Raw genomic sequence first — 15,551 nt, 5'->3', positions numbered from 1 at the left:
GCTGCACCCCTGACCCCCTCCCATGCCCCAGCACTGGTCCCCCTCCCTCCCTCCGAACCCCTTGGTCTCAGCCTGGAGCACCCTCCTACACACCAAACCCCTCAGCCCTACCCCAGGGCCTGCACCCCCGGCTCGAGCCCTCATTCCCCCTGTACCCATACCCCCAGCCTGAGCCCTCACCCCCTGAACCCCAACTTCATGACCCAGCCCAGAGCCCCCTCCTGGACCCTGAACCCCTCATTTCTGGCCCCACTGCGGAACCCGCACCCGCAGGCCAGAACCCTTACCCCCTCCCACATCCCAACCGCCTGCCTCAGCCCAGAGCCCCTTCCCATACTCCAAACCCCTCGGCTCAACCCTCCAGCCAAGAGCCCCCTCCTGCACCCCAAACCCCTCATCCCTGGTCCCACCCCAGAGCCCATACCCCCTCCTGCACCCCAACCCCTGAGCCAGCCCAGGGAAAATGAGCGAGTGAGTGTCGGGAGAGCAAGTAACTGAGGGAGTGGGGGGATGGAGTGAGCGGATAAGACCTCAGAGGAGACATGGGACAGGGAGTGGGGGAAGGTGTTTGGTTTTGTGCCAGTAGAAAGTTGGCAATCCTAGGGCTTCCCCTGGCTCTGGGAACATCCTCCATCTCGTTGTGCAGAGTGCCAGGCTTAGAGCCCGGCCCCACCCTGTGTCTGCCTCCCTGCCTGCAAGAGGCTCTAAGGGGGAAACCAGTGATTGTTTCTCACCCAGACAATGCCACACATGGATCTGCACCAGACTTGGCAGCTCTGCAGACCTCCTTGAGCAGGCTGGTCCCTCCAACCCAGAGTGAGCTGGAGGCTCTGCCTGGGGGTGAAGGGCCCCGTTTCCCATTCCCCAGTGCCCCTGAGCCAGCTGGCCAGTCCCACCCACCCCCAACATGGGGCTGAATAGCAACGGGCCCTAGAGATGAATAACCCCATTCTCAGTGTTGACCCAATCAGCTCCACAAAATCTTTTTTCACTGAGAGAGGTATGGGAACTGAAGTAATCCCCTCAACCGTGCATCTGTACGGTAACTAGAGGTGTAATTCCCAGCTTGGGTAGGTGTACAGGCGCTAGCTGTGGTTGAGCTAGTGTGCTAAAATTAGCAATGCAGCCACAGCTACAGGGTGGTGGCTTGGGCTAGTCATCTGTATACAATACTGCTCAGTCCCTGGGTGTGTACTTGGGTAGCTAGCCGGAGCCACCAACTGGGTTGTACGACCACAGTGCTATTTGTTGATACAGCTATCCAAGCTGGGAGTTACACATCCCAATTGCTATGCAGGCATACCCTTAATGTGTGCTCCCTGAGAACCAGACATCAGGAAGGCTGTATATTGATAAATAGCATCATTGTGACGCACCTCATGTGGTCTTTATTTCTCTACATTTGAAGTGTTGATTATTTTTGTCTGTCCCCACATCTCCACTTAAAACCTGCGTCCCATGGCCTAGCCCGTGTTTCCGAATTCTAAGCCATGCCCCTGCATTTCCAAATATACCTCTGCCTCGCAAGTTGTGCTCATGCACCCCAAGATGTGTCCCATGCTTTCGCACAGAATCCATATTTTAAGGGATGCCCATATCTCAAGCTTTACATATGTGCTCCAAGTTGTACTTACACATCCCAAGCTGTGTCTCTGCTTCCGAAGTTGTAATTCATTGGGCTAAGTTTGACCCCAATTGACCGATGTGACCCCACATGCCAGCAATTCCCTAAGGGTAGGCCTACATTGCAATTAAAAACCTGTGGCTGGTCCATGCCAGCTGACTCTGGCTCATGGGGCTCAGGGTAAGGGACTGTTTAATTGTCGTGGAGACGTTCAGGCTCGGGCTGCAGCCCAGGCTCTAGGACCCTGTGAGGTGGGAGGGTCCCAGAGCTCGGGTTCTCTCCTGAACCTGAATGTCTACACCACAATTAAACAGCCTCTTAGCCTGAGCCCCATGAGCTTGAGTCAGCTGTCACGGGTCAGCCGCAGGTGTCTATTTGCAGTGTAGACATATCCTATGGGGTCCCAGGAGCTAAAAGCTGGCATGTTGCTCACAGGAAGTAAGATTTCCAGCACTTTATGCCAACGTGAGTGGCTGACCAGCACATGTTGCTGGAGCTGGAATAAAATGATGCATCAGGAGAAAGAATGAAATAGAAGGTTAAAGGAAATTAATCTGTAAAGGGAGAAGGAGACATGACAAGAGAAGAGTGACTCAGTGGTCTATGCTTAGTCCTTTCTGCCGGCTTTATTTACAGGGTTTGCCACTTTATGTTTGAGATCCTGGTGGTTGAAGGGGAGAATGCAGGGGCTGTGTCAGGATGGAAGGATCCCTGGGCGGGTGAGCAGGAGTGTCTGTGTTGTTGATGAGCTGGAAGGGACTTGTGTAAGTTCCCTGTTTATGAAGCCACCACTGGGCCTCACGGAAATGCATCTCAGCTTTAATATAAAAAGAATCTTTCTTGCCCTTTTAATCATGAAGAACTTTGAAAATGTAACTGATGCCAGCTGATTATTTAACAGATTTGGAGGAGATGGACGGAGCATTTTATCAAGGGCATGTCACGTGATCTGCCCACTGAGACAGAATTTTTTTGAGGGAACCCTTGTGAAAATGTTGGCAGCAAGTGGGTGCTTTGTATCGAGGAGTGTAACAACAACAGAGGAGCCTCACTAAGGAATGGTCTCACCCCTTTCACATAAATGGTTTGTAAACTCCATGGCTGGTGCTGGGGTTGACAGTATGAGAAGCAAGGAGTTAGAGGGGAACAGGCTACGTAAAAAGCACTAGCGAAGTCAGTACAAACTAAAATTTCATACAGACAATGACATGCTTATACTGTTGTATACAATATACACTGAAATGTAAGTACAATATTTATATTCCAATTGATTTATTTTATAATTATGTAAACAGGGTCTGAATGAACTCTCTTCTGACAGCTAGTTGGGGGAAGGGATGAGACGTCAGGAGCAAACTGTATTTATATGAACACACCTACTCTGCGTAGGTATCCAACAGATAGAGCAGTGTTGCTCAAAGTGATCAACTTTGGCTGGTGTTGGGTTATAAATGACTTTAGTACTGAAATCAGGGGTAGTGAGATGTTATCAATGTTGTCTTTATTGTATGAATAAAGGGGAGCAGAACTGTGCTTAACCTGTCCCAAATGAGAGGGTCACCCTCAGCTGAAAGGACCTTGTTAAGCCAGGGTCTTGAATGCCAGAGCCCTGTAAGAGTAAGAGGGATGGGGACAGGGTGTCCCTAAGGGTCCTTGGTCTGGTTTAACCTATTCCGCCCCACTGTTCAAAGATAGAGCTAATCAGGCTTCATTAGGAGCCTTTTGTTATTTCAACTACTCAATATGAGCTGAAATCACTTGTGGTGGGGCAGTGTTTCTGCCCAGCCTGCTGAGAGCTAAAAATCACAAAGAGACTGACCTTCAGAGGTCACAGCAGAGAGGAAGGTGGCAGCAGAAGGTAACTGATGGGTGGCCAGCAAAAGTGGCAAACAGTCGGCTGGCAGGAGTGATTGGCAGGGCATCCAGGCAGCAAGGAGCTAGGGTGACCAGACAGCAAATGTGAAAAATCGGGACAAGGGGTGGGGGTAATAGGAGCCTATATAAGAAAAAGACCCAAAAATTGGGACTGTCCCTATAAAATCGGGACATCTGGTCACCCTACGAGGAACAGCGGCTGATGGGGTGGCTGGCCAAAGCAAGTGCTCAGATGGTGGAGCAAGCAAGGTGCCTTCATCCCCGAGTGGGAGGTGACTCACACAGATGCACCTCTGAACCCTGGGTTCTCACTGACCAAGGACAAGCACTGTGAATGGGGTATGGTGAGGGAACAGAGGGGGGAGCACAGAAAAGGAACTTTTGGTTGTAGAGCTCAAGACTATGAGACAGAAGACTCTGCCCCACGCACTCTGGGGTCAGTGTCCTGCTCACAATTTTATGTGTATGAATCCTGCTTGTGGCATTTTCCCTAATTAATGTTGGGTGACTTCTCTCCTTTCATTAAAAGTTGCTTTTCTACACTCAGACTCTGTGCTTGTGAGTGGGGAAGTATTGCCTTTCGGGGGGGGGGGCGCCCGGGGTGATGTGTACTTTTCCCAGGTTACTGGGTGGGGGCTTGAGCTGGTTCTGTGTCGTATTGTTGAACCTGGCCCTGGTTGCTGCTGGCTCCACCTGGCAGAAGGGTTACAATTATATGGTAAAAATGAGAAAGTAAGCAATTTTTCATTAATAGCATGCTGACACTTTCGTATTTTTATGTTCGGTTTTATAAGCAAGTAGTTTTTGAATGAGGTGAAACCTGGAGGTACACAAGACACATCAGACTACTGAAAGGGGTACAGTAGTCTGGAAAGGTTGAGAGCCACTGGTATAGTGAACTCTTGCACCCTTAGTGAAATTCCTTATAGGAATGAGAGATGTCAAGACCTATAAAGTGATCATGTCCATCTCCTGGGAGACAGTGGTAGGATTGTTCATTGCACTGTTTATTTTTGTATTTTATCCAGTTCAGTTTTAAATGACTCAGAGAGTGGGGCTTCCACCATAGTCCACTGGAGACTGTTCCACAATCAGGATCTCACTTTGTCCCTGGCTTACTAACCTGGCTTCAGACTATGAATGCTGGGTACTAGTTTCTTTTTCAGCTTGGGAGCATACAGATCTATGTCTAGCAGGTTCAAGGATTTTGAGATCTTTAACAATTGGGACTTTGCTATTGCTATTAATTTTACGTGGAAGGCACTCAGTTATTGTGCGGATGGATGGCAGCATAAAACCTCTAAGATAGTGTGAAGTACCGATGAGTGTGTTACAAGTACCAATCTGCAGCAGCTATGAGTTGTTACAGTCCCTATCTAGAAAGTTTTGGCTCTTTAATTCAAGCTGTAGCAGCGCATGCTTTTTGCTCTGGAGGGTGTTGGTTCAATCGCTGGTGTGTTGGCCAAAAGGGTAGACATCACAGTTGGTAGGTAGCTACATGGTGCTGGAAGTGCTGAGGTATTTGGAACTCCAGAACATTACCTCAATAGACATTTCTGGGAGGTGCTGGTTCATCAAGACTATGAGCTAGGGAGGATAAAGAAAAGGACCATGAGTCAGATTTTGTTCCACTTATGCAAGTCTAAATCTGTAGTAACCTCACTGAAGTGAATGAAGTTACTCCTGATTTACTTCAGTGTAGCTGAGACCAGAATTTGGCCCCATGCCCCCATTAGGGGACTGATAGATTGCACTGCACTTATGTGGTCCACATAAAACAGAAGGCTGAAGGGCATCCTGTTTTTGCACAGATCTCATTGCTCTTATGCTTTCCCTATAAAGCAAAAGGCTGAAGGGCATATTGTTTTTGCACAGACTTCTTCTGGGACACAGTCTTGCTCTAAGCACTATGCTCTTGATGCAGGAAAACCATTGTCACCTTGTTGAAATTGTCTACATCTGGCCCCCAAGACATCTGATTTTGTTAGGAGATGTGCAGAACTGGTGAAAGCTATGCAGCCATTTCACTTTCTTACGTGATTAAGTCAACAGTGAAGTTCTTTTGTGTTTTCCAGATATACCATCCCTGGGGATTCCTAATACTACTTTGGACTATTTAATGCTGCTGCGTGGCTGTTATACACCTCAGAGGCAGCTGCATTTCTGCACTGGGCAAAGTGATCAATATGCTCTGTAAGTAATAATAATTATTTATTATTTATTGAGCACTGTGAGTCGGCTCAGTGCTGTGCAAACATAGAGAAAGACAGAGGCCTTGATTCTTTTCTAGGATGTGAAAGAGAAGGAAGAGCAGGTACCTTTCCAATCTGTCCACAGGGTAAATGCATTTCTAAGTGCCTGTCCTCTAGGCACAATACACACACTATACAGCACTATAGGATCTGTCTAGAAGGGTTCTTAGGTTGCATAATCTAATAGAATAAAAATGTTTGTTTTGTTTTTATTTTAAATGTCTGTGACTAGTGTTCTGGGCCAAAGCTTGTTTCCTTTTACTTATGCAAGTAGTCCTTGTTCACCCGATTAATTTTGTTGAATTCAATGAATTATACATGTGGGGAGACTCTATCCTTTAAAAAAAAATTAAACTATGTTGTAAACGAAAATGTAGCAGCAGAATTAGGCTAGTTCATGAGACCCAGGAAGTGAAACTGGCTAGAAAGGGGGGTGAAACCAACCAGTTTAATTTCTCAAGCTGGTGAAGGGTCAAAAATAAACAAACAGCAGCAGTTGGAAAAGTTGAGACTCTTAAGTCTTTCAGTTGTTATATTCCGATACCTCCGGGCTGAGTGTGGAATGAATAAAAGATAGATAGGCAGACAGAGGAAAAGATATGCTATTTGTAACACATACTTCTTTAGAGATATGTTGTCTATCTTGACAGTATCCTTTTATAATTTTCCATGCAGTGTCGAAGACTCACATTGCTGTGAGTTTATTCCTGTCAAGGCAGTTGTGAATTGCGGACAGAGTATCATCTGAACTCAGTGTTGCCTGCCTTTCACCGGCCAGTGTTACCATCTTCTGCTTATTTAACTCTGGTGTTATTTGTAGTGAATATGAATGTAAAATACAGGCAGAGGTGTATACATTCATGAGTGTGCATGTCCCTTATAGGAAAGTCCTATAGAATTTAACAGAGTGACTATCTTTCTATAGCCCTTTTAAGACAAACTATAGAATCCTACAGCAGGAAGAACCCAAATAGAATAGAAATAATTCTCTGTTAAATTCAGTAGGATGATTTAATAATTCTGTAGGAAGGAGATCATTCTCTATCATGTGCTGTAGGTTTTCAGAGTCATTTAAATATATCCCTGCTTAATTTCTATAGAACCCTATTAGTTTCATCCCTATTAAATTCTACAGGACTTTCCCAGGAGGGGAGTGTGTGTGTTATCTCCCCGTTCCAGTTTGAGTAAGAATTCTTTGCAGTGTGGGAAAGCTGGGCTCCCAAGCACCTGCCTCTTAGTCATCCAGGGCTTGAGGATGTCCCCAGATTACATCTTGTCAGCTGTTTGCAAAACAGCCCTGGGAGGAGGAGGTGAAACCCTGAGCCACACAGCCTGGCTGTCTCTTTAAATGCTGGGGTCTGTGTGCTGGAGAGGGAGGGATCGGCTCTGGAGTGCGTGAAATTCCTGGGCTCCTCTGACAGTCTCAGGCAGAGAGCTCAGCTCTACACATCTCCTCTTGCATGCAACTCACTGAGAGGGAGAGGCAAGCCAAACCTCCCCTTTCTGCCTGCATCCCAAGCCATCAAGGACCCGTTTTAGCATCTCCAATACCCCCACCCTTCCCCACCAGTCCTTCCTAGAGAGAGACCCTGGATTCTTACATCCCCAAAGAGGAAACAAACAAAGAGTTGATAAAACAGCCAAAACCTCTTCTCAACTGCAAAGGTAAGACTTTGGGGGAAGGATGGATGGCAGGATGGAAGAAAGACCCAAAATGAACAGATATTTCTGTGTATCCAGTAGAAAGTCTTTCAGTTTAAAAGGTAGTGGGTGCTTTCACTTGAGAGTTCCAAGGGTGATTGTTTTTTTTTTTTTAATTTTTGATCACAAATAGCTTGGAGATTTATTTTTCGGTCTCTTCCTGCGAGTTTTTATCAACCTGCCCCTGCCCTCCTTTCCTTCCCCCTTTCACCTCCCTGTTATGAAAAGTCAGAAAGATTTTTGGAAACGGCACACCTAGTGGGATGATCTGTTTTCAGGTGACAAGCATAAACTCTCCTCTCTAACCAATACTTTTATTTTTGCTTTTTTTTGTTCTTACTATTTTATTTTTTAAATTACTATTTTGGAGGGGCTGGTTTTTAAAACTAGAGAATGGGGGTGTTTTTGTGAGGAGACAAGATGCTGCTACATTGAATTATAACAGGGACCTGCTTAGGAATCAAACTATTTGACTAGCGGCCGAAGGATTTCTTTTTTTCTTTTGCAAAATTTTTACTAATGAGGAAGGAAGGGGGGAAATGAAGAAAGTTTTCTTTTTTTTCTTCGTCTTTGGATCTATTACAGAAGAACCTTCCCTCCCCGCCTTCCATTTGTTTATATTAATGATTTAGTAGCCGTCTTGCCTGAAAACTTCCACTGTGAGCGACTGCTGTGCATTTTCAGGCAGCGAGTGACCTTAAAGGTTGGTTCGATCCTTTCTTCATGCAAGATGCATGCAAAATACCCATGATTTTCTTTAAAAAAAAATTCTAACTACGGCACTTTATAATTTAAAAGAAAAACATCATCCACTCCAGGGCAGTGATGTAATTCCCCTACTTATGGGCACTGACTCTGGTGCTTTGCATGTGACTTGTCTTTTGCTTACTCCCTTAATTTTATTTTAATTGCAGTATAGGTAAGAACTACTTTTATTAACCACCGTTCTTTAAGGATACATTTCATTATAATTGAAATCTCTCTTTTAAAAAAAATTCTTTTCCATTCCACACCGCTCCCCCCAAAAAAATTAGAGAGAGAAAAGCGAAAGGATCAGAGAGGCAGAACCAAAGCTAAAAAATGGAATAATTTTTAAAAGACCACTTTCGCTTATCCAAGCCCCCGTTCCCACCTCCTCTTGGCGCAGCTATTCAAAGCTTTGTTGAAAATAGTTTAAAAAAAATAATACTAATTTTTGTTCTTGTTTCTTTCTTGCACGTGATTGTTCTGTGTTAAGCACACAGCCCTCCTAAAGAGATGAATATTGACATGATCGCTCACTAACAATATATTTTGAGTGACTGTTTTTTAAGGGGGTGAACTCTTAACTAGTCTAGTGAAAAGTCAGAGAGTGATGTTGGGTGTGTGAGAAAAAAATTGAACCAAAAAGGATTTGCCTGCTAACTGGGTGTAGTCAGTTATTAATTGTAGCGTGAGGCTGAAGGGTGTTGTATTTCTAGCCAGGTAAGGTAAAGCGGGCTATAGTGTTAAGTTGGGCAAGTTTATCTAAGGGCTAGTCATGTTTATGGAGGAGGAGGTTCGGGAGGGAGCTGAGATTATTGCCTTTGGTGTTGTGGATGGACACACTTCATCTGCTGGAGGAGTTGAGGTATTATATTTTGATAATTTTATATTCCTGTTGATGTTTTTTGTTTTGGTCATTGGCAGTTTCCTAAATGTCCGTCTTTCTCCTGTAAAACATTGTTTTCTGGAAGGGGCGAAGGGAGTTGTATCTGGGGACACTGGAAGTTTGGGGATCACGCGAGCAACAGGGCTGTATTTATTTATTAAAAAAAAAAGCAAAGTTGGGAGGTGAAAATTCCCTTTCTGGAGTATTCGGGCACCTTCTGATGGGGTGTGTATCTGTATGGTTTTCATTATTTATTTTATTTTTGTTCTTTAAAAAAAAAAAAAGGAAAGATAAAAGAGTTAAGTAAATAAATAAATAAAAGCCCCGTATTCGATGTCATAATTCCAGTGATGATGGCTTCTCGGCAGAACCGATATCTGCCGATATCATCCTGTTCCATGGCTGTAGCCTGGCCTCATTTTACGCTGCGTTTCTACTGAACATGTTGACGTGCTGCTGCTTATATAAGGGAAAGAACAAATTCAAGCGGATTAGTGCTTGGGATTTTGAGATCGGTTACCCAGATCATGTTGTGGGGTTTTTTCCGTTGGTGGGGGGGAAGGATGGAGAGATGTGGGAGGGGGCGAAATTGGGGAACATGGTGGGGGAGATGGAGGTGATGCGGGGAGCAGCTTGTTCGCATAATGTCTGCGCAGCGTCCTTTTTTTCTTTTTCTTTTTTAAAAAAAAAAGCCCATTATCTCAAAAAAACACATTATTCTTCAGACCAGTATAAAAACAATGTGGGAGGGGTTATTTTAGTGAGGGGGTTTGGTCTGGGAGTCATTAGACCCACTGCTGCAAAACCAAGATACAGAAATCCATCTGCACCAACATTTCGGGGGGAGGAGGGCGTGCGGAGGGGGGGAAGGGATGGATTGTCGCTTTTGGATTAGCAGCATAGGGCTTTGTATTCTTCATTTTCCCCCCCCCCATTTCTGCCATTCCCCCTCACCCCACATCTGCACACCCTCTCTCCTCCTCCCAACCCCCCCGAAGGCATCTCATCTCTTGACGAGAAAATTCCGTGTTACATCCTGATGGCTCTGCGGCTTTTTTTTTTTTAGTGCATCACAACAGTGGCACGATGACCTTTGCTTCATGCCACACAGATGCAGGCTCCTGATATGAGTGTGACCACGGCTCGCCCGCACAAACACATGCACTCATACCCAAGTTGGGCCATGATTTTAATTCATTTTCTTTTCTTTTGGGTCACAGGCTGGATAGACATTGTTAGGGGGTGGGAAATGCAGCAAATGCCAAAGGCACGTCCATCCATTTCTCCGCCCCATCTTGCTGTTCGGTTTTCCAGGATGCTGTGTCGCACATCATGAGATTTGAATGTTGTGTGTGTGTGTGAAGAGCAGCGGCTTGGGGGAGGGAGGGAGCATGTGTGTGTATTTGGGGGGGATGGATGAACCTGACGACATTAATAACATTTTTTTGGTCAAATGAACGCCTGGTGATAATGATTCAGTTTAACCATCTGTGAAATACATGCTTGCAATGCACTGGAATAAAGGTTACTCCAGGGAGCTTGGGCTGAGCTTGGCGGGCTCTGGGGAGCGTGATGTCCACACTCAGGGGACACAAACACACACATACACCCAACAGACCCCTCCCCTCACAAAGCCCACTTGTGTATCCAAGCTAGAGGGCATAGAGAGAGGGCGTGGGCTGTATTGGAGCCCGGACCAAACAAAGCCTTTCTTGGCTTGTCTTCCTCTGCCATCCCTCCTCTTCCTCCATGAGCCTGTCCGTGCCTTTGATCAGACATCACGGGAATATCAACATTTCCACGCAGTTCTGTGCCAGAGGCTGTGTGTGTGTGTGTGTGAGACTCCAGGGTGGTGAACAAAAAGGGGAAAAATCTACTTGCCTTTCTCTGGTAGGATGTGCAGAAGAGGCACGGCTTTTCTAGTGTGAGCAGAGAGAGGGAGAAAATCCCCCCCCCCCTCCCCAACCCTAGCAAGGGAAAGGACCAAGCGAGCCCTGGAGAGGTTGTGTGGGTGATTGTAGATGGGTAGTGGGTGGACAGTGTGTGTGCAGGACAAGGCAGCAGTGGGGAGGTTGTTAACAGAGTGTAGAACACGGCTGGCTAGCTTGTCCATTTGGAACCCTGCCCAATGACTGGCAAAACCTGTAATCCCCCTCCTCTCCCTGGATCCAAAGTCCTCCCTACACTTCAGTGAACATTCGTTGTTCAGTCATGGTCTGGCTGGTCTCTTGCAGGGCTCTGAGAGGAGCTGGCAGAGAGAAAGGATCTCTAATGGCTTCCGCCTTCCTGTCGGCCAATTCCCCTTGTCTCCTGCATGTGGCTAAATTTCACTGCACCCTTCTAAGTCCCTGTGTTTCTGGATCTTTCTGCTTCACAAGTGATAACAAATGGGAAATAGATACATTCCGGGCCATCTTTATGTGCCTTTTGCTTTCCTCATCTCTCTTTTTTTGGAGCTGACCTTCAGAAACAGTGGCAAATTATAGCCAAAGGGGTTGGGTGGAGGCTTTTCAGTGGGTCAGACACCTGCTGTCTGCATGGGTGATGCACAGAAAAATGAAGGCTCCTTTATTCAGCTGCTTTGTCCTCTCAGGTTTGATCCCATTTGATCCTCAGCTGGCCAGTTTCAGCTGCAAATTGTTTCTTTTTGGGCCCTTTCTACCCCTTCCTCCCTCCCAAACCGCTCAGTAAATGGCTGTTGCGCTGCAGCTCCAGCACCTGAGAGCCAGCCATAGCTGCTGTAGAGATGACAATGCAGTGGCTGGCTGAGCAACAGGCAGAGGGTGCTGCAGGTCCCAGGTAGTTGCTCTGACCCTAAGAATGACTTTTCTGTACGGTGAAGGTAGGCACTGATTTTATGGTTCCTTCATTCTCCCAGTGACAGAGTTATTGATACATCCCAATGGCACATCCAGCGCCCACCCAAATGAGAGGGAATTTCTGTTTAATAATTAGGAAGATGGGGAAAAAAAAGATTCTTCTAGATAAACTGTAATGGTTTGAAAGTGAGTTGTGTGCAGGTGGAAAGTACTAGATCCACAGTCTCACAGGTTGACATTCTGTTTATTCCTAGGGCAGCACAGTCCAGACAGCAGATGGGCAAGTCTCCCTTGCCAATGTTCTGCACCCCTAGCCTGGAGTGACTCCACTTCTGGAAGTGAGAGGGGAATTCGATCCGCACAACCCATGTAGTTGTTGGCCTTTCTGCTGAGGGTGGGGCAGTTAGTGCCAACAGTGATGGTGGATTATTGATTGAGACACCTTTCCCACTAGGAAATGGACTGAAACCACCACTGATTCATTTCTTATAAGCTGCCCAACAGCAGTGGTCAGATGGGGATGGCATTTAAACTTCACCAGTGTGGACTGGATTTAAAGCAGCACCCTAGAGGTAAAAGTTTCCATATTCCATTCCTGATTTCCCAAGCCACAAATGAGCCCTCTTGGTCTCTGGGCATTGCATTCTAGGGAAGCAAGAAATCACTCTTCCCCACCTTTCTCATTGCTCCAGCAGCAGCAGCATTTCAGTGGATCTAGTGATCTCTTTGCTTCTTGTTCGTGACTCCTGGAGCCTCCTTCAGGGCTCCACAGTCCAACAGCATCTCTTCCTGTCTTCTTATCTCTCTCTGGGCGGGGGGAGAAGACAGTTACTTTTCCTCCTCAGTTCTTCCACTTCTGTTCTCTGGTGAGAGACTCTGCACATCCTGCTGCACTTTGGGGTGTGTGCAGGTGGAAATATGGGTGCTGGCAGAGCCGTATTATGCTACAATGGGATAAGGACAGATGAGGTCTCTGGGAATGAAGTAAGAAGTGACCAGAAACTTTGTCCTAAACTCCAGCCAAAGTCAAAGATGAACCTTCCTGGAGATTCATGAGAAGTTTGGTTAAATTAAAAAAAAACCAAAAAAAAAATAAAAAAATAAAAATTAACTTTATTCTCAAGCCCCCATGTGCTTAATAGATTCATCCAGGAGGAAAAGGGCACAAAACTTATTCTGGGACTATTCTCAGTGTAGCTGGACCCACAAGTCAGCCACATTGCATTTAAGCCCTATATATCCCTCTCCTTATGCAAAGAACAAGTGGCATGGAATAGGCTTTACTGGTTAGAGCATAGGCAGGCAGAACTCTTGGGTTCTAGTTACCAACATGCTGTTTGACTTTGGGGTTGACTCACTGCCTAGTTCTTTGCCTCAGTTTCCCCGCATGATGAATGGAATGTGAGGATTAACATGTATAAAGGGCTTTGAGCATCTTGGATTACATTTATTAGCCCTCTTGACAGCAGTCTCAGCAGATAGACTGAGACACACTAGTCAAAGGTTAGCATAGAGTAAGTATGCTCTTACCACTGCTGTATGGGCAGAGAATGGCAGTCTCCAGCACTGTTGATCTTCTGGCACCTTTTGCCAGGACTTTGGGCAGGGCTGATTTGAACTAGACTTTATCATAGCCCCCCCGTTGGTGTGGTTGAAATGTTAAGTGTCTGGAAATGGGGAGGGAAAGCGTGGGTTGGTTTTTTTTAAGGGTAGGTGTGGGTTCTTGCTGCCCTTCTCAGAAAACACTTGCCTGTGAGACTCCATAGCAGTCTCATACCAGAGCAGTTCAGCTGTCTGACCCTTGTGGCACATGTTCCTGCAGAACCGCAAGCTGTGTGTAAGCAGCATGTCGTGGCTGTGAACTTATAGGCTGTTCTGTGCTAGGAGCGGAATGGGAAGGGTGTGGTGGACAGGGAACAGGAAGAGGCATTTACAGAGTACCTCAGGCATAGCTGAAAAATTCATTTCAGCTTATCTGAAGGAGCATCCTCTACCGGCAGAGAGGATTAGCCACTCTTCCACCTCTCCCCCATTGTCTCTTGGAGCTCCCTTGTCATCTGCCATATCCCAATGGTAGATCAGTCTCCTTCTCCCCTACTCCCTCTGCCCACTTCTTGTCTCTTGGTGGCTGGGGATAGAGATGTAGGGGGCTCTGAGAGCTTATCTGCCACGTCCCAGTGGTGGTGTGGCTCAACTCCTGTCGTTTCCACAGCCCTTTCCTGTGCCCTTGATGATGAAGGACAGCTCATTTCGGAGCACAATCTGCCTGTGTCACTCTTGGCCCTGCTGCTGTCATCCATCATATTACAGCAAGTAATTAACACCAGGAGCCTCAGATCCCCGGAATGAAGTGCTGGGGTAGTTGGATTTCTCAACTGTCCTGATTTCTTTTTTCATAACTGGCACAGTCTGATCTAGGAGATCATGAAATCAGGGGTAATCTCTCTTGACTGCTGCACCAACCCTCGGAGGTGGGGGTGCCTGTGTATTTTGCAGTGAGGGATATTTGAGGCTTAGATCCCTCCTCAAAATGCCCTTGATGCTACTGCAGCATTCCCTGTACCCAAGCAAGTCCCAGCAACAGGATGAAAGCTGAAGAGTGGGCTGGATTAATAACTGATAAGGTTAGATAAGGGTGGATGATTTGAGGTGTGATTTAAGCCTTCAAAGCTGGCAGTAGGGTTCCATCTGCCATCAGAAAGTATAGCAACAAGTGATCCCAGCATCCATTCACTGGACTGACCCTGGGAATGTATTTTGCTCACGGCAGTGGAGAGCATTCTGTCTCTGCAGCCTCACCCCTTCTACTGCTGTGGTGATGGGAGCCTCATCAGGTGGAATGAGGGCTATAGTGAGGACCAGCGAGTGGTAAGAATTTAGCAAAAATATGGGTGGGGGCAGAATTCCCAAGGCTGTTAGGACAGGTTCAAAGATCCCCCCCTAAGTGGAATGGGGCAGGGGGAAGATTACCCCTTGGAAAGTTGCACGGCTGTACCAATGTCACATAACATCTGGGAAGCATTTGTTTCTTTTTGCAGTACTATCGTATCTTCCCTGGCCAAGTGTTTATTTCTGGGGGTGAGCATTTTGAGGAGGGGAAGAATCCGTGGCAATGGAAAGGGGGTAACTATCTGAATGGATGAGCCTTAATGTCAGCAAAGGAGGGATATGGGGTGGGTGGGGAGGAACAATTCTCCAGTGGGGTAACCATCCAATAAGACCTGGTGTGTCTGCAGAGCAGGGACTTGTTGGCTTCATTTCAGTGTGTGTTACAGCCCAATTTTTTTTCAAATAATGTGTTAATTAAACATTGATTTCAGGGGAAAAGGGAATTTGCATGAATTGCAAAAACTAACTGGTGTGAGGAGGAGTGGGATCTGGTAAGAGATGTGTGGAGGGACCTGCTGTCAGCTGCTTCCATGACGGATTGTGGAGGGAGAAGAGGAAAGGGCTGGGGACAAATCTGTCCACCCACAGTTTAGAGACATTCACTCCTTCTAAAGAGGAGCCTCCCTCCTTCCAGAAAAGTGGGATCTTTGGCACGTTGCACACTGAAGAATTGCCACACAGCCACTTGAATGTCCCCAACTTTATTTTCATAGGGGAAATTTTTTTTTTCAAGGAGTGATAGAGATCAAGGCAGCCTTCTG

The 15,551-nt window shown here is 46.3% G+C and overlaps 1 protein-coding gene across 43 annotated transcripts in view; it reads left to right on the top strand.

The window, feature by feature from the left end:
- The window catches only part of NRXN3 (neurexin 3), a 1,517,918-nt gene that overhangs the window by 49,342 nt on the left and 1,453,025 nt on the right, over positions 1-15,551 (top strand). For 41 of the 43 annotated variants that reach the window (XM_045016791.1, XM_045016790.1, XM_045016764.1 and 38 more), the window contains one exon: positions 5,575-5,692. The exons of 1 other annotated variant lie outside the window; for it this stretch is intronic. The gene's annotated coding sequence lies outside the window, so the exon portion shown is untranslated. Of the gene's footprint in view, positions 1-5,574; positions 5,693-7,187; positions 7,417-15,551 lie in introns of those variants that run through there. One more of the 43 variants, XM_045016756.1, reaches the window with a different exon arrangement.

This window comes from Mauremys mutica, chromosome 4 (genome assembly GCF_020497125.1).
Source record: "Mauremys mutica isolate MM-2020 ecotype Southern chromosome 4, ASM2049712v1, whole genome shotgun sequence".
NCBI classification, from domain to species: domain Eukaryota; kingdom Metazoa; phylum Chordata; order Testudines; family Geoemydidae; genus Mauremys; species Mauremys mutica.
This window is presented reverse-complemented; position numbering and strand designations above follow the sequence as displayed.